Source organism: Urocampus carinirostris, chromosome 19, assembly GCF_059441175.1.
Source record: "Urocampus carinirostris isolate Australia breed hairy pipefish chromosome 19, RoL_Ucar_1.0, whole genome shotgun sequence".
Classification (NCBI taxonomy): Eukaryota; Metazoa; Chordata; class Actinopteri; order Syngnathiformes; family Syngnathidae; genus Urocampus; species Urocampus carinirostris.
Genome location: NC_142367.1, coordinates 9,079,664 through 9,099,262, shown reverse-complemented (window position 1 = coordinate 9,099,262; position 19,599 = coordinate 9,079,664). Strand labels below are relative to the sequence as shown.

The window sequence follows — 19,599 nt, the reverse complement described above, 5'->3', positions numbered from 1 at the left end:
GTCGATTGCACCTGAGAAAATACCTGCGTCATTCTGGAATTCCAAACATGTCAAAACTACTGGAACAACAAAAAACGGGCGCCAAAACTGTGCAGAAAGGAAACTAAGTTTGATTGACAGCAATCTAAAGGTCAACAGGGTGGAAAATTTGCTAAATTTTGCATCTTTAGCATCACAAATGTGCCAATCTCATCAGCCCTTCGTAGCTCGCTAGTTTGGTTGTATCACTTGTAGTCCCATTTCATAAAAATACCAGTGTAAATGCCATTCCCCCCACCCCCCAAGTTTTATGGTCTGTATTGTTGCTCGAGAGTAATGTGGAGGAAAACGATGGGAGTTTTGGCAACAACTCCACTGGGTCTCACCGGGTCCTGCTAGTAAGGTTGTATCAAATATTGTCATGTAAAATGCCCGGATTTCCCAGCTTTTATGAAGTGTATTGTTAGAGAGCAAGAGGGCTGATGGGGGAAAAAACAGTGGGGGCTCGGAATAGGGTCTTGTTGGGCATTCGTGAGTCGCTCGTTCAGTAGTAGCACTTTGGATCACTTTTCAGGAATGTTTGTGTAAACATCCAAATTTTCTTCCCAGGTTTTATGGACTGTATCGTTGCTAGAGGGTAATAAAGGGACGCTGGGGAAAAAACAAGGGAGTTTTGGGTAAGACTCTCACCGAACCCTTGTGGCTTGCTAGTTTGGTGATATCACTTCTGATCCCATATCATGCATTGTTTGAAAATAACGTTTTTTTACCCGTGCCTTATGGAATGTATTGTTGCTAGAGAGTAAGGAGAGGGATGAATTTGAAAAAAAAAACATTGGAGGGGTGCCTTCCAGGGCCAAGCACTTGCTGATTCTCGTCAGGCCCTTGTGGCGTGTTAGTTCGGTTGTTTTATGTCCAGTTTGTTGAAAAAATAAAGCCTAGTTTTATGAACTGTTGTTCCTAGAGAGTGAGGAGGACAGGGGGCGGCAGACGAATAGCTGAGTCGCAGACCCAATCGAACACTCAATCTCGAGGGTTTGCTTGCCACTTCAAGGGGTCATCAGCACATCGATACTCACTAATCCGATGCGACCGGCGGCATTGAGATCCTTCCTGCCGATTACTAAGCGCATATTCAGCAGGCGGGGGTGGGGGTCATAAATATGAGGAGGTTTTACACCAAAGGCCAGGATCTGAAAAATCATCAGAGACTGGCAGAGATCACCAAGGACAGCCTTTGTAATGTTAAAGGACTCTGTTCTCCCTCTACCGACCCCCCGGATAACACAATAGTGCATCGCAAGAGGAATAGATGACCATGGTTTGATCTTCTCCACTTCAGAGCGGAGGCATGACAGTGGAAACCAGGGAAAGGTCGGGGGGGCAGCGGTTGCGTGACTCCCGACGGCCAACCTTAATCATCCCGGGGGTGCGGGGGGTGTTTGGGGTTGCCACCAACCGCTTGTCAGCGGGCCCCAACAGGCCTGACGCATTCTTTCAAAGATTTGCCGATAACCTTCGTCTTCATAAATTAGCTCCAAAGTGGCGAGTGTCAAGTTGAACGCGGACGACGCAGGCTAACGTGCTATTATCTTGTCAGAGTGCCATGAGACGCCGGAGGGAATCGCACGCCGTTAAGAACAGGGCGTTCGGTATGTCGACGCGCACGTGCCGGATAAAATAAACTCATTTTATTGCATACAATTAAAAAATGGTCTTGAGGACGGCTTCAAAACGAGCACTTTGTAGATTACACAAAAAACTGTCACAGAATGCATATTCATAGGAATAGATAAATTATCATGCTAATGACAGACTGGCGAACAAAAGCAAGGATACACGAGTGGCGCGCGATTAGCAGACGCTTTCGGTTCTTCAAAGTATAAAAGATTAAAAAAACACTTAGCTCTGTAATCATGCTACAACTAACTGACAAGAACACAAAGGCAAGCATACAGTAGTGCCAAACTATTAACAATCACTTATTTTGGTAATTAAATAAAAAATGAATTTTAGTACTACAAACCATGCTAATGACAGACTATTAAACTAAAGAAAACAGGTGGGGAAAATAGCCATCATTTCTTTCAGTGCCTCAAAGATTCAAGGATTGAAAAATACCATTTAGCTTTGTAATCATGCTGCAAACCTGCTAACATTGGCTGGTTTACGGAGCTAATGCTAACTTACCATTACTGTGATCACAACTATGCTCTTGTGGAGCAAACCAATCAGATTAATCATAAAAAAGGACAATTGTAAAAGAACCAATCAATAGTAGAAAATTTTGTTTCTTGTATTTGGGCCAGACATCCACAAGTATTAGCCATGCTAACAATCGACTAGCAAACAAGCCAGGATAGAAGAGTAGCGCACAATTGGCAACCGATTTCGCATTTCTTTTAGTACTTATAAACAGGCAACTCTAAAGAATTTGAATACCATTCAGATATGTCATCATGCTACAAACCTATCAGCCAACATGTTCTTGTCTATGCCGCTAATGCTAGCTTAGCTTCAATGTGACCACCTCATCCCATATTTCATTCTTGTTGGGACGGATATCAGCAAGTATGTTATTTCTGATAATTAATTCTTAGAGAAGTAGGCAAAAAGTTACAGAAGCATGACAGCATTGAGGTGCCACTTGAAGGCGTGGTGCTGTACTACAAATTTTTACATAGTGTCCCAGGTAATACATTTTCCCCCCATTTAATTCTTGTGGTTTTTGTTGAGTCTCTTCATCAACCAACAGGCTCTAAAACATATCTCAAATGGTATCCAGATCTGCTCGATACCTACGCCGGCGGCTAGCTAACCACACTAACGATGACCGATGTGGCTCTGTTGACTTTGTCGTCTGACTTGCGGCGTCTGGGGCCTCCTTAGTGGGAAATTTGGCCATAGCTCGAAAAGAAAAACCAGACACATTTGTCCAAACAGTCACCGCTAATTCAGGCAATGGGACTTAGCATCCGAGTTAGCCCGGAACGCTATCGCTCGGGGGTCGTGCCGGTTTAACGGAGTCATCAAGAGAGCACTGTGGGATGTTCGGCAATTTAATGAAGGAGAAGTTAAGCCGTCCTTGCGTGTGTTGTCTGTGGTTGTGCAGACGGTAATTTCCGCTGTGGATCCCTGACCTTTCTGTGGCGCCTGCAGAGAGACATTTGATCATTTGAGACGTTAGCGCTGATACGCTAGCCACCGGGTTTTCTCTGCGGCCTCCGCGGGAAGTCGACCGGTCGCATTTGCCGGGCTAAGTGTGATTTAAAGTCGCGGTTGCAGCTCGTGAGAAGATATATGGTCAGTCGTAAACGAGGCAGCTTTACTGACCGACTCCTCCTTACTTCTCCTTCATAACTCACATCGGTGAATTATTTTGAAGTTAGATTTAGCACACAGAAGCTAAGCTATGCTATCATATCATTTTAAAGCCTTCAGGTTTCTAGTCAGGCACCAAATTTTATGTCTACTTTTTCAGCTCAAAGTTTTATTCATCAAATCAGAACTATGGAAAAGCTAAGATAACCACACTGTGGTTTGCTTTTGCTAAGTATTAAAGCCTCTTTGTCTAGTCTCTGTATTTTAATCTTCAAATGTGGATTTGAATCTAGGACATGACCAACCAAAGATTTTTCTGCTTAGTAGAAACAGATGAAATCTGAGTACCTCAAGCTATGTCAGTTTAGAGCAAATTCCTGACGATAAGACGGGCATATTTTCTAGAATATTTCATTAAACAGTGATAAAAATTAAAGTATGGTGCCATGTAAACCAAAACACATACAGAGCTGCCAAACAATAGAAATAATTGTTCAGAAGGGATGCAAATAATTTTCAGATTTTGCTTTTAGTGTCCAGAAGATTGACTAATGCACAATACATAACCAAGGAAGAATCGACCTTTCCAATACTAAAATGAGCGTTCCAAAACGATCTTTGAAAACAGGTTTTGTAATTTGCTATAAACTGGCATAGTAAAGGACAGGAGATTCGTAGTATTTGGTAGCACTGCATATATAATTAACATTGCCCTTCTGTTATTTTTGAATCACAGATATACAGTGCTGACTAAAATACAAACTACGATCTTTGCATTTCGACAATCCTGTTCCTTCATCTTCTATTAATAACCTGCAAAGGTCTTTTTTTTTGTCATAGCCATTAATGGTTTCAATGTTTGCAGAGACATTCTACATTTTCACTTGAGCTCTCAGTTCGCTGGGTACAATTAAGCTTCAGTCTAAGTAGACATTTTTCTTCAAAAGGATGCAAATGGCACTTTTTGAAAAACTCATAAAGACTCTATTTGAAAATATTCATTAAATTAGAACCCGGTTTTCACGTTAGCCATGTTTGGATTCTTCGAAGTCTCCCTCCCTTAAGGGACCAATTAACCCTTAATGGCCTCTGTAGACCGTCCTAGAGTCCCAGGTGTCAAACTTCAAAATGCTGAACTGGTGAGCCGTGCTTGGATCCTCCCTCATCCCCAGCTCTCAAAAGTACAGTTGACCCCTGGTGGCCTCTGTGGACTGTCCTTTAAACCTGGGCCATATTCGTCAAAAAAATTAACTCTGTACTTGGGTGAGCCCTGCATAGATTCTCCTTGGTTTCCCTCCCTCAAGGGTCCAGTTAACCTCTGCTGGCCTCTGTGGACTGTCCCACCTCCCGTCCAGGCCTCATTTCAATCTTGAGAGAAGCGGGGTTTATTGTGACCCACTTCGCCAGCCAACCTCTTTCCCAGTTAACTCCGTCCATTAAGCTAAGTGAGGCCCATCATTTATTCAGAGGTTGGCACTATATAATTCAGGGGACAAAGAGGACTGTCATGAATAGGGACACACGCAGGTGAGGTCAGACCTTGGGCGGTATTTGCTACATCTGCAAACACTCGCTGCTCATGACTATGCAAGAGAATGCGCCTTTAACTGCGAGCAGAAGAGTGAGGGAGTCCATTTGAAGTGCTCCCCCCCACCTTCGTATCCTATCCCCACTCCAAGCACCAGTCCTCAGGGAGCCACTGATGTTAATACACTTATTAAGCCTCTCTACTGAAGCAGACTCCGTCAAGAGCCTCTCTCACTGCCTGCCAAGTAGCTCACCGGCTTCCGCAACCAGATCAAATAGTCCGGGTCGACCCGAGTCTGTGATGGCGATTCCCACTGAAAGAGCACCGGAGCAAGTCGCCTGGGATGCATCAAGCCTTGGGTGCGTCCCGGCAGGCTTTAGGCTGGGAGTTACTTTGTCTTTCCACCCTTTAAAGTCGGCTCAGAGAGATTTCTAACACGTCTTGCCCTGATTACGGTTGTAGAAGGCTGCCGAAAGATTTTAAGGGCATAAATAAAAAATAAGGTGGCATACCGTTGCATGTGCTTGTTTATAACTGCCATGTTATGCATCCCAGCAGGGTTTAAACCAGGAGTTTCTCTGTCCATCCACTATTTAATATTGGCCCATAGAGATTCCCTTACTGGTATTTGAGTCCTAGAAGATTTCACAGGCAGAAATGACCAGGGGTAGCCCAGTAAAGTTGGCATACTCTACCCATCGCAGCAGGTTGTACGCCAAGAGTTTCTCCATCATTTCACCCTTTAAAGTCGAGCCACAGAGGTTCCCATGCCAGGATTAAAGCTGTAGGTTTAAGGCAAGGGGGTGGCCTGATAAAGGCGGCCTACCGTGGCATGTACTCAGAGCTTATAACAGCCACGTTTTGCCCGATTTATAATTCACACGAGAGGAGTGAGTTGGCTGCCGAAGCCAGACGGAGCGCATTTGGGCCGCCATGCGCACGGCACGCATAGTACGTGATATAAATGACTGCCCTCTTTAACCAGCCGCGTGGCCTCATTTCCAGAAGGCGAAAGGGGATGAGGGGTTTCCCAGGAAAATGGAGCTACGAATAAATCTTCAAAATACAGGAGCGATCACAGGGATTTGGGGCCTATTCTTGATATTATAGAAAATAAATATGGGTAAGATGGAGGGATATACCACATATTCTGGACTGTAAGATGCTAACATTGGAGTCATGCGACTTAAATAACGATGTGGCCAACTTATGGATCTGGTGAGCGGTATAAAATATATCCAGCATTGCGAACAAACTTGAATAGTTTACCATACAAACTACCTGCCAAAACAAAAATATAATTTTGCTAAAAAATGGAACACCAACTCTAACCTGAACAACTGATAGGTGGCCCAGGACATGCCCGATCAAATGGAATGCCAGGATGATGAGGGGTTTCCAGTTAAAGATGCGCAACAACAGAATCCCAGAAATACAGCAGTGATCATGGGGGATTTTTGTCTAATCTGTTATTTAAAAAAAATATAAGACTGGTAACATATTTTCCAGATTACAAGATGCCACGTTTTTAGGTTTATAAAACAATGCAGCCAATTTGTGGACTCATAGAACATATAAAGTGTAAAGAACAAAAATGAAAGGTTTATCAGGCAAATACCTGCTAAAACAAAGTACCGTACTTTCCGCACAATAGGGCGCACCGGGTTATAGGGCGCACCCCCCAAAAATAGTTTTTGGTCCTATATCTACCATAGATAAGGCGCACCGGATTATAAGGCGCTACAATGGGAACGTCGACAAAACAGTCAGATGATTCAGTCAAACTGATTACCCTCTTAACATTCCCAAAGCTTGCAAAGAAGCAAATACGTGTCGTAGACACGTGCGGATGCGGTGTCCGTACGATGTCACTTAAATGCGTCATTTCAAATATCATTCGGAAGGTTAAAGTCTTGGAATTCAAGAAATGCCAACCATTCCTTAGTTTCTATTTTATTTTTCGCTCGCAACTTTAATGTGCATATGACAATAAACACTTGGAATTGAGTTTAATTCACTCAACTCATCACAGCAACATCAAGATCGTTCTAAAACAAGATACCAGGAAAATATAAAGCCGCATAACTCACCTAAGTTCTCACGTTCAATAATGATAAGCAATCATGGTCTTCTTACAACCGTGAGTGTAGTAAATCCAGGAGAGTAAAATATTTACAAATACAGACTAATGAAACATGTTTCTTTATGGCGGAGTTTAGCAAGCTTGCTATTCAGTCATCTTTTTCGGCCAATTGCAGGGTTTGTTTTGGCCCTCTAGCGTATCCAAGGCTCCGAATAACTTCAGCCAATAGTGATCGATTCAAATGATGATTGACACATTGGTTAGCCAATGAAACGCCGGTATATAAATCCCAGCATACACCGCGGACTACTCCACGTTTGTGGGAAAATCGAGTCGGCGTAAGTTGCGAGACCTTGTGAATTTAATATTGAGCCATATATAAGGCGCACTGTATTATAAGGCGCATGGTCAGCTTTTGAAAAAAAATTAAGACTTTTAGGTGCGCCTTATAGTGCGGAAAATACGGTAATATAATTTGCTAGGGTTATCTGACAGTGTCCTAAAAAACTCAAACCCTAATGATTGACAGGTGGTTAAAAAAACGCCTGTTACAAATAGAACGTTTCGAATAGTCTTGGGCTTAATTTTCAAAAGACAAAAGGTGATGAAAGGTTTCCTGTGAAAACTGGGCCACAAATGTTGGAAATACTGCAGCAATCACAAGTGTTTTTAGTGTAATGGAAAGATAGCATCTTTTGGAAAATACATTCTAAGTTCCGAACCATGTGACTTTTACGATGAGATGGACAATTTATTTATCTGGTACGGTGTACAGCGTCTCATAAGCTGTAGCAAGCCAAACTAGACTGATTAGATATGATTTGCAATGTCTAATAATACCTGAAAAAGGCACATACTTGTTAAAACATTGACTCAATCATGTCTTAAGCAACATTTCTAGGTGGTCCAAAACCTGCCTGTTACAGATGGAACTCCATGAAAAGCCACGGGTCTAATTTCCGGAAAACTAGGTCATGATTGTTGACAAATATGGCAGCAATCACACAGGACTTTTGGTCTAATCTTGAAATTATAAAAAAAAAAAGACTGAGGAATATAAGATATTTTCTAAATTATACAAAGCTAATTCCTAAACCAAGCTGTTGTGCAAATATGCGGCCAATCTATGGATCCAGTGCAGCATATAAAGGATAAAGAACTAAAACGGAAAAGATTATTATATACATACTTGCTAAAACAAAGGGATAATTTGCTTGGGGAAATCGACGTGGGTTTACAGGTCTCACAAACATTTAGAGGTGGCCCAGAGAGGCACTTTACAAACAGAACCTCATGAACCACGCTCTACTTTTTACTCACAGCCCCCTGCTAAAAATACGTGTCGATATTATCGTTTGAAAATGCCAGGCCTCCCACGGCTTAAGTGGACCCCCTCAACTCCCGCTGCCAGAGCGCTTTCGTGTTTTCTCTGGACAGAAAGGCGCTGACAGCCCAGACACAATAATCCAGCTCTATCGCAAGACTACAGGCTTCCCAGAAACTAAATGGAGACATTAGAGTCCATTGCAAAGATTCAATTTAGACTTGATGACCAGAGACGGGAATTAAAACTGTTGTGACGGACTTTCCGGCAGCCGCGACGTTTACAAGCAGGCAATACAGTGAACATTCGCTCTAACTCACTTCTCACATTCACGCTAGTTGCCTGATTAGCCAATCAGAATGTAGAAAACTATACCATAAAGTCTCTGCTCATTGTCAATACGTTGCTGTGTAATATGCACACTTACATGAAACAGGTACGCGCCATTTCACTAAGGGCCATCAGGTCTACGAAAGCATTTCACTGTGTGGTAGCTGTCAAAAAAAAGAAAATTAAGGTTTCTACTTGACGGATTTTTTGCCCATTCACGACTTTTCGTCAGAATGTAAACCGTCCCCCTGAACCAGGCTTCTTTGTAAAATAAAGATGACTGAGCGCGATTGACCAGAAAAATGAACCTGTTTATGAAAACACAACTAGTTGGTACAAGCTCCGGTTTTGTAAGAGTACCAAAATTGCTTATCAATATCATTGAAATGTAAAAGATTCACAAGTCCAGAACTTTCAATTTAAGGCTGGTTATACAGTGAACCTTCGCTACAAGGCGGTTGGTTGACTTTACACAGTTTTGCTACTAGACTGATCTGCATAGTACCGTATTTTCCGCACTATAAGGCGCACCTAAAAGTCTTAATTTTTTTCAAAAGCTGACCATGCGCCTTATAACACAGTGCGTCTTATATATGGCTCAATATTGAATTCGCAAGGTCTCGCAACTTACTCAACGGCCGCCGACTTGATTTTACCCCGAACGTGGAGTAGTCCGCGGTGTATGCTGGGATTTATATACCGGCGTTTCATTGGCTAACCAATGTGTCAATCATCATTTGAATCGATCACTATTGGCTGAAGTTATTCGGAGCCTCGGATTGGCTAGATGCCCAAAACAAACCCTTCAATCGGCCGAGTTTAGCAAATGGCGTAGCAAGTCCGCGGTGTATGCTGGGATTTATATACCGGCGTTTCATTGGCTAACCAATGTGTCAATCATCATTTGAATCGATCACTATTGGCTGAAGTTATTCGGAGCCTCGGATTGGCTAGATGCCCAAAACAAACCCTTCAATCGGCCGAGTTTAGCAAGGGCATAGCAAGCTTGCTACAGTACGCCATAAAGAAACATGTTTCATTAGTCTGTATTTGTAAATATTCTACTCTCCTTGATTTACTTAACTCACGGTTGTAAGAAGACCATGATTGCGTATCATTATTGAACGTGAGAACTTAGGTGAGTTATGCGGCTTTATATTTTCCCGGTATCTTGTTTTAGAACGATCTTGATGTTGCTGTGATGAGTTGAGTGAATTAAACTCAATTCCAAGTGTTTATTGTCATATGCGCAGTAAAGTTGTGAGCGAAAAAGAAAATGGAAAAACAGAAATGTTTGGCATTTCTTTAATCCCAAGACTTCAACCTTCCGAATGATATTTGAAATGACGCATTTAAGTGACATCGTACGGACACCGCATCCGCACGTGTCTACGACACGTATTTGCTTCTTTGCAAGCTTTGGGAATGTTAAGGGGGTAATCAGTTTGACTGAATCATCTGACTGTTTTGTCGACGTTCCCATTGTAGCGCCTTATAATCCGGTGCGCCTTATCTATGGAAGATATAGGACCAAAAACTATTTTTTGGGGGTGCGCCCTATAACCCGGTACGCCCTATAGTGCGGAAAATACGGTACATTAATTTCTATATCCTGACGCGCGGTGAGGTTGGTGCCTGGTAAGGCAAAGTCAGTTTTGTAAACTTACATTTTGATTGGCAGAGCAAAAAAACAATATATAAACTGTAGCATAGAAAAAAAACTGTCTTACCCTAACTAAATGAAGTTTATCGTATACTATTTGTTTTGAATAAAGGCATCTATAAATAGCTTCCCTATGATGGAATAAAAATGACTGAATGGCATGACTTACTTTTAGCTTGATAATAGCATCACTAATTCTATATTTTGTGGCTCAGGTGTGTGCTAACTCACAATTCTGGTCACAATGTCGCTCACTGCCATGAGGGGGGAGAATTACATAATTTACTCTGCATCTGCTCAGCACAGCAACAAGTTGAATACTAATCCTATTCATGACATCCTGTGGAAATTTAGCCATTTTGTGAAGGAAATCACAAAAATTGTGTTGTGAAATGAGAACTTCAGCACTGAATTAATATAACAATTTAATACATTTGTCATGCTATATTTCCACGAGGCACAGGCTTACCTCCCTCCCCTGACTGCACGTCAATGACACGTACGAAAAACGGCTAAACACAATCCTCGCCGATAACCCAGGACTCACTCTACATACTTTGTATCTACATTTGTTTGGCCCTGGCATACTAGATTGACCCGAACCCAGTTCACTCAATCAGACGAGATTGAAAAGGGGCAAAGGGAGCAGGGCGACCAATCATTTCATATTCATCACTTGGGCGTCTGGAAAACTCGTCGCCCCCACTCCGACATTCGACTCCTAAAAACCCACCTGGGACCCAAATGAAATGGGCTGCCAAAACGCAGGAGAGACTAGCGTGATGGATTTGAAGCTCTAAAGTCCACGATCAGGTTTCCGGCCACATACGAGTATTGTGTAAACCGAGAGGTCGCCTGGAGCTCCACAGCTTGTAACACGTGTAGCTTAAGACGGGACACCGGAGACTCGGGGAGGGGGGGGTAGTCAGTTTATGATACTAAGCTATCTTTTCGTGTTTAGCCCAAAAGATAAACGCTGGATACTAGAGAGGACACTTCGAGTGCAGTACGTGTCTGCATTATTTATTGGCTCAGCTTTCTTTTTGTTGTCATAGATCCTCTCTGCATGCTTGAATTCTTAATGCAGTACTTTGTTTTCATGCCTGTACACTAGAATGACCCCAGGTAAGAGTCCAACCCCCAGGAAGTGTGGCAAGGCTGAAATTGAGCGATTGTAACCAAAATGAGAGTGTGCTGTTTTATGTGCGTGTTTACATGGTTTAACAAAGCAGAATACAGTGAACCCTGGTTTATGTTCCAAAAACTACCTGTGAAGTAGAAACCATGTTCCTGTGACTATCATATAATGAAATGTTTTGGGATTTAAAGAAACTTCAAATTACAAGAGAATTTGCCCATATGCAACATCAGTTTGGCAAGCTGTTACACATGAGTACATGTTGAGCGGCAACGTTATTTATGCACAGGTAGAGCAGAAGCAGGACTGATTTGTCAATCAGAATGCAGAACACAATAAAAGTAGCGAAACAGTGAAGAAGGAACTGCAATATAGCAAGGGTTCATTCTACAGTAGAGCCATGGTATACGGCGTCCCTGTCTTACGTTTACAGAGTGGAATAGAATGTTTTTGGGCCCTTCTTTATAGCATTTGAAAACTCCACCATACAATGTTAACAAAAAATTATTTCAGGTGCCCAAAAAATGTATGGTCGTGTGTACGAGTCAGCTATTGGCTAAAACCAAAAGCTTGACTGCTTGACTGCTATTGGTTTTTGTCATAGCATCATAAAAATGCTGTTACACTATTGGCTGAACCCGCCTCCCACGATCTCTTTGTTCCGTTTGCAATCTTGCAAGCTAGTTTAGTGAGTAGGCGATGCCATACTGTATTTTCTGTACTGTATTTATTCGCTATAGGTCCCGCAACATGCAAATGATGCCGCAGGGAGGAGCAAAAACAACAATGTAAACCAAGCTTATGATGATCAAAATGTTTAAAAAAGAACCACCAATAAGTTGCATTGCTTTGACTAATCGAAGATTATGATTAATGAATTGATTCCTACGATTAAAGCAAAATGTTATAAATTCTGCTCAATTTTTCCTCGTATCTGGTCTTTGAAACCCTGTCTAAATTTATGCACTGCGTGGATTGAATGGTAGTCTTTTTTTGTACTTGTGATCCAACATGGTGATCGCTTAAAAAATAACACGACCCTAGGAAACCTCCATTCTGTGCTGTATTTTTTTGCTATAGGTCCAAAGTTCTCTGCAACCCTAGTGAGGATGAGCGGCACAGAAAACTGAAGGAGGGTCCTAAGCTTGCTGTGATGATAAAAGGAGAAGAAAAAAAACACGATAACCAGTGAAACTAAGCTTTGCAATGATCAAGAAATGTAAAGAAGGAATAGAAATGGCTACCCTCGCCAAGTTGCATGGCTGTAACCAATTGACTGTTAGGATATGATTTATATTCTGTTATTTCAATGCTTTTCTCTGGGGTACCTGGAGCTCATTAGGATATGTTTCTACCCCCAAGTTATATGGCAATTTCACTTTGTGATCAGAATCGATTCATGTCATTAAGCCAGGTTTTACGTCATATCTATGGTCCTGACATTTTGGAGGTCTTCGTCTCCCTCTAGGAAGAAATTCAGACGAGGAATGACGATAATGAACCAAAATCACGTCGATGATATTATTAAACAGAATGTTATCTTGTCTACCTTGGAAGTGGGTATGCTCGCTAATCAAAGTTTTGCCTTGTTGCACAAATCAAGATTAAGGTTAAAGTAATCCCATGTGCTCTTTCAAAAGTGTTGGCTAGCCAGCTCATCCATTTTCTACCCAAACAGCAATATAAGTGGCAGGGCTTTCGTATTTCTAGCGCGCTAAGCTCGGACTGTTTTCAAACAGGATGCTAACCCATTGTCGTGGACATAGTTGTCACTGTCGTACACAGTGGGCAGGAAATGGCACAAATTTCTTGACTTAATATTTTCTTCACAAATACACAAGAAAAACCTGTACTTGTGGTAATATGAAAATTGGTACACATACAAAACTACGCTTGACAGAATTCTCCACCTGATAAAAGTTGTATTTTTTTTCGACATAGTAATACATGAGAGAACTCACTATTCGACACAACATTGGAATCGGTACACGGGCATGATTACAACACTTTTCGATTTAACAAAGGTGAATACATATTTTTGCACACTTTTTTCATGGAAAATTAGGAAAAGTACTACAAACCTTGCAAAAATCGTTAAATACGAACCCGGTATAACCACCACAATTAAATATATACAAGGAAAAACACCTGCAAAAATAAAATACCTGTTAATGTGTAATTTAACCAAATTTGAAGGGACAATATAAGTTGAAGGGTGATTTTTTTTTTCCCCACAAGGAATAATCTGTTTTTTTGTTTTTTTTAAGAAAAATGCTACAACATTTTTCAGCACACAAATAAAATATGTAGGGCCACTTTTATTTTGTAGTGCCTGTAGAGTTACTATTATATTGTAGTTACTGTAAGTTACGATGTGGTTCAAAGTGATTAATTCATATATACATGCTAATTCCCTGAAGATAATTAATTTGTCTGGTCCTTTGTATTTTGTAGTTGATATACAGTTACCATGTGCATGATAATAGTCAACATGTATCCTTCAAACCGTTATTATTCGCTGTTTGTCTGATCCCTCTTATTCCGTAGTTGCAATGCAGTTACTATGCAGATGATGCTGTTATATGCTATTGTTGTTGTCCATTGTAATGATGATGTATAGGCCACCCTTAGTAGATCTGGTCACTTTAATTTTGTAATTTATATGCAGTTACAATCTACATGGTTATATTAGTTGCTATCCAGCTCCCATTTCCCTCAAAATATAATTTGGCATTCTTAGTTTGTCTAGCCACTCTTCTTTTATGCAGCACTTTAAAACAATGAAATAAAGTTGCTATGCAGATGTTATGTAGCTTCATTGTTGCTCTTGGTAGGTTAGGTCACTTTTATTATGTAGTCGCTATGCAGTTACTATGAACCTAAAAGAGGCAGTGTATTATTTAGCACCTTCTTGTGGTAAAAACAATCATTCACGAATCATTCATGGATTATAATGAAAGCGTTTTTTAAAAATAGGCCGGGAAATTTGTATTTATTTTACATAACATGAGGCTCACCTAGAGGGTTCAGACATGACTGTCCACCATCTTGCTGCTACAGGTACCCTCAAAATTGAAAATCTTTTGAAAGGCTGGGAATAAACATAAGACAAATGCGTTTCGGTCACTTTGACGCTCTGTAGTTTGGGTTCATCCTTGTGCTTTGTATCATTCATTTTCAATTGCACTACATGAACTGCGAGATTTAGTGTCAAATAATACACACTGTCCCTTGATGAGAATGACGGTTTATTGGTTTATATCATATTTGTAGTTATGATGCATTTGCTAAGACCTAGTTGACAAAATGTTTTATCTTTTCTATTTTTTGGGGCTTAGGTGTGAGACAAATCCCAATCGTTGGTCTAATGATCACCATATTTTTGGTCATATAGAATTACTAAGGCCCTAGCTCCCTACTTTGGTTATCACTGGTTCTCTGCTCTGCGGATTTTGAATTGAATTGCATTTTCTTGTCATTGATATCATCGTATTGTGTAAAGGGTTTTGAGCAGATGGCACACAGCAGAGGCTGACTGTGTGTCTGTTGGGTGTGTGTGTGTTGGGTGGGTGTGTCGAACGGCACAGCATGGCAACAGCTAGTAGCTTTAGCGGCTCGTTACATTAAAAAGTGGTCCCCAGTAACTGTGATAAATGTATTATTTTTTTTGGGGGTCGTTTTGAGTTTGACCTCAAACCCGCTCAGGCTTCTCGCTTGAGCCCCGATGTGTAATATTTGACCACTAGATGGCACTGTTGTCTTGTACAAGCGAGGGCCAGTGATACATGACACAGCAGGATGCTGCACGAACATGGGTCCGACCTCAGTGGGGATTTCACATTTCTTGACCTATTTAAAAAAAATAAATAAAATAAATTATAACATTGATCTGTACTAGGCACAATTACATGAACTTTCATACCAATGTTTTCTTTAACTGGATGATTTTTTTTTTGTACTACTAGGAAGCACAAAATATTACACACTGTCCTTTTAATTGCTTCCGAGCTCTCTTCTCTATTGCTTGTATTTTTGTAAAGGCTCGTTTTTTTTCAACATTGTGAGAATTGTAGCATTTTGTTTTTAGTTTCGACATTTTTGACAAATGTTGGCTTCACTTTAAATTTTCCTTGATAAGTGAGCGAGGCAATTTCTGTAGAAAAACTGAAATGTTAGCACAGGTGTGCATTTAAGGATTAATAGCAAAGCTGAGCGCTTAGCTGGGGGCTGCCATGTTGCAAATTTTGCAGCTGGGGGGGCTTGCAAGATGAAGTGAGCTGCAGAACGGAGACACTTTGGGAATGAAAAGGCCTCGCAGATGAATCCCGCCGTGATGAATGTCCTGCCTTCCATAGCCAGATGAATTTATATGTCTTACATTATGGAGGTGGCTATGAAACATGGAGATAGCAAGGAGGGGGCCCGATAAAGCCCTCCCTGCTCGGGTGAAGAGCTAGCCATGCGCGGTGCGTTGCAGAGATAAGTAAAGAAGTGATTACAATGAGGTCGGCTCCGTTTCTGACAGTTGTCGCTTCGCTGCGCTCACACCGACAATTGATTTCAATGAAGGAGCTATGAATATTTTAAAGACCACCCCCAGCTTTCTATCCCACGCTCACTCCTCCATGTTGGCATAACTTGGACGAGTCGTTTTTTCCATTTTGTGCTACTCGAGGGATAAAGACTACATGTTGTCGTGTTGTCTGTCTACGTGTGGTGCTCCACTGTTTGTGGGAATATAACTTTTACTTGAAAAATTGGGAATTGCTATTGGTTAGCACGCCTAAGGCATTGAACATGCACTGTTAGCATTAAGCTATCTAACATGTTAGCACCAATACACTCTAATTGAAATATTTCCATTGGTAAATAATTAGGCTATTTTAACGCTCCAAAGTGAAATATTTGACCACTAGATGTAACTGTGTTGTCTGGATTGAGCAAGGGCAACTGATACACAGCAGAGTTTGGCGGCAAGATGCCGAAAGAACATGGCGCCATTTAAAGAAGGGATTCCAAGGTGAAAATTGCGGCGGGGGTCACTCCCGGGCCGCGCGACGGAGCAAGTTCGGCGGACGCGGCGCGACGCGAGAAAAGGCGGCGGGCGTGATCACGCTACCCCCGTAACTGGGGTAGCCTGCTCGTTCGACGACCCCAGTAGCGCAGCGCGACGACAGGCAGCCGTCCGCGCGCGGCGGGCGTGTGCGGCGGACGTGCGCGGGACCCCTGTAACTGTGTCGGTGTCGTGCGTATCGCGCCCGAAGGTGCCCGCGCTGCGGGTTAGGGGCTCGTTCGCGGGAGCGACCGAACGGCACCCGTGGTAAAAACCCTGTCGTGAATTTGTCTCCGATCGTCCCGGGCGGACGTAAAATCGCCCAGCTGTACGGCTCTTAGCGGTGGATCACTCGGCTCGTGCGTCGATGAAGTAATGTGATTTGCAGCTGCGATTGTCTGGCAACCAGTTCAAAAATACATATTTTCATAACATTTAGAAAAAAATGAATGTGCTAACTGGTTTATTATAACAGTTGAATAAATTGAGTTCTACACCTGAACCAAATCATCACACTGTACAAACTCAACATTGCCCTCTAGCAGCTGGAGAGAGCATGTGGTCTGCATTTATTTAATGCTCCTTCATGCTTTGGTGATTGCTGGTTCACTGCTTTGCGGATTTGGAATTTAATTGTCATTATTGTTATTGATATCAACGCATTGTGCATTGTATTCTGAGCAGACGGCACACAGCAGGTTAGGGAGGGCCTTGGTGTTGGGTGACCGTAACTGAATGAGCGTGCAATGTGATAGGCTGATGCATGCTGTCCGTCAAACAGACGGGATGGGCGGGCACACAAGTCATTGTGTCCACCTCCCAAAACAAAGTGTGGAGCACGGCTATAGCTGAGCAAATATTTCAGCAAGTTGTTACATTGAAAATTCATTAGTTAAATTTTCCTCTGAGGGAAGTCAAAAGAGAGCAAATCAATTCTGATCATCAGCAAGTGCTTTGTGGATTATTATCAGGTTAAAGTGGCTGCGGCGACGTCAGGAGTTTAGGCATCAAGAGGCTGTAGCTCCTGCCTACTGCTACAGCTAGGCTAACAACTCTCTTATACCAACCCTGCTGAGCTTGTATTTCATCAATGCCAGATCTGTTGCCCATGGGACAAATGACCTGGAATTACAACTTGTGGGTAACCACTGCATTCGGGACAGTTGTATTTTTATCATTGTGGAGACTTTCCTAAATTCGAAAATACCTGATGCTAGCGTACAGCTAGCCAGCATTCCTCGACTGCTTTCTTATACTGAAAGAAGCGTTCCAATCTTGATAAACTTTATTATAATGCCGATAAAGACCATTCTTTCAGCTCCAATTCTGTGTTTTGTTTTTTTTCCCTAGATCTATAGTTATTTTTTGGGCAAAAATTCTCAGTCGGTAAGAATGTCACCTAGAGGTTAGTGTGAACCTTGAGACTTTTATAAAGGTAAGACTTCACAGATTTTCACTTTACGCAGTGAGGTTTTGGTCTCCATTAATTATGGCGGGCTGGGTTAAATCATCTAATGGGCTGAATCTAGTCCGCGGGCTGTATGTTTGACGAGGCAGTTTCAAGTCAGAGGTGGGCCCTCTGGTTCTCGAGGGTCATATGTCCTGCATAATTTTTGAGGTTTCTATACTCCAATACAGGTGCTAACAATGTTTGTGACTGGAAACTAGCTTCTGCCAGCTTGCCAGCAAGTTTATAATTTGTATCACTTGAGTTGAAGAGGAGAAACCGGAGTGTCCATCTCCAATTTAAATCGTGGATTAATAGTGGACCCCAAAGGACGTTTTAGCCTGGATGTTTTGGAGGTAACAAACGGCAAGAGCTCTTTCATCGGCCAATTCGGCGATAGGTTTCTTTGCGTGCACGACGCTAATCCGCTAGCAGAGTCAAAACAAGACTCCGCCCCCTTTGAATCCGACGACACAGAAAAAAATGTCCAACTGACCTCTTGTGTCTTTAAATAGCGCGTGAGTGGGATTAAGCCCTCATGGCTATACCCCCGGCCCCCTCCTCCCCCCGGCTACATTCAAACAAGCTAGCCAGGTTGGCACCCCTAACTTCACACGACAAGTGCCCCCCTCCCCCGAATGCTCTCCATGAAAAATCCTTGTCAAGAGCTTTTGTTTTCATGAGATAAAAATAAAAAGGTGTAGGCGGGGGCATGTGGGCGTGGCTTTGCAAGCTGCCGTGCAATGGCTAGCTCGGCTAGCTAACCCCCACAATCGTTGGCGAGCGTGACAGTCATGTGAACGCGGCCACGCGCATTCTTTCATGCGTGAGTCCGTAATTGCCGCCGGGCTTTTTGACGGCCGTTTAATCGGTGCTCTAGCTAGCTAGTGCTGTTAAAGACAACTTTTCCAATTGAAAAGTAATTAAATGGACTTCAATATTTGCTACTTTTCAAAGAGTCCTTAAAGCTTCAGAGTAGTACACAATTTTGAATGAGTTTCAGATAAAAAAAAAAACTATGAGGATCATTTCCAGTCATGGACCACCAACCCCAAAGAAAAAAAACAATCCTTTACAGGAAGGATGGGGATTAATTTACATTGTATAAAGTATTTTTTAACAGTGCATCTGGGTGAACATTGTAACTTTCAGAAATTTCCCCCAGTAATTTAGGATCTATTATCAATTATTGTCACACGCCCCCGCCAGTCAATCCCGAGGTCTGGCTCATCTCTGAAGAGCCGTACACTGAAATACAACAAAGACCAGATGATGAAAGTGCTGTATCAGTCAGATCAGGAGGCTTCTCCTGCTACTGTTTAGCATGGAAACCAGTAAGATATGTTTCATGAGGGACCGAAAACCCTACCAAAAAAAAAAGGCCTGAGAGGGATGGGCACCGCCCAGCTGTACTTTCCCAAGACGCACCACATGAAATGGTGCCCTGGTGGTCAAGGGATCCGTGAAACCGTGTAATCGCTTTTATGAATTGCTGGGCTGCAACCAAACCACCATTTCAAGGAATTTAACTTTTCTCCTCATTTTCTTAAAAATGTCATCTAAAAAGTTAATTATGGACTTTTCCAGTAATCAATTAAATGATGAATATTATTTTATTTAATGATAAATTTTCAGGAAAAAAAACAAACGTTCAATCAATATGGACTAATTAAGTAATTGATTAAGCAATGAATTAAATTCATTTTTTTTTAGATAACATTTCAGTAAAAGGA

The 19,599-nt window shown here is 42.0% G+C and overlaps 1 protein-coding gene and 1 long non-coding RNA gene across 4 annotated transcripts in view; one reads left to right on the top strand and one right to left on the bottom strand.

Annotated features, from left to right (window-relative positions):
* LOC148347172 (retinoic acid receptor alpha) overlaps positions 1–19,599 on the bottom strand; it is a 199,957-nt gene that overhangs the window by 48,172 nt on the left and 132,186 nt on the right. The window lies entirely within an intron of this gene.
* The window catches only part of LOC148347173 (uncharacterized), a 106,663-nt gene that overhangs the window by 11,712 nt on the left and 75,352 nt on the right, over positions 1–19,599 (top strand). The window contains exon 3 of one of the 2 annotated variants that reach the window (XR_015848183.1): positions 12,447–13,364. The exons of the other annotated variant lie outside the window; for it this stretch is intronic. This is a non-coding gene — a long non-coding RNA (uncharacterized LOC148347173). Of the gene's footprint in view, positions 1–12,446; positions 13,365–19,599 lie in introns of those variants that run through there. 2 annotated transcript variants of the gene reach the window in all.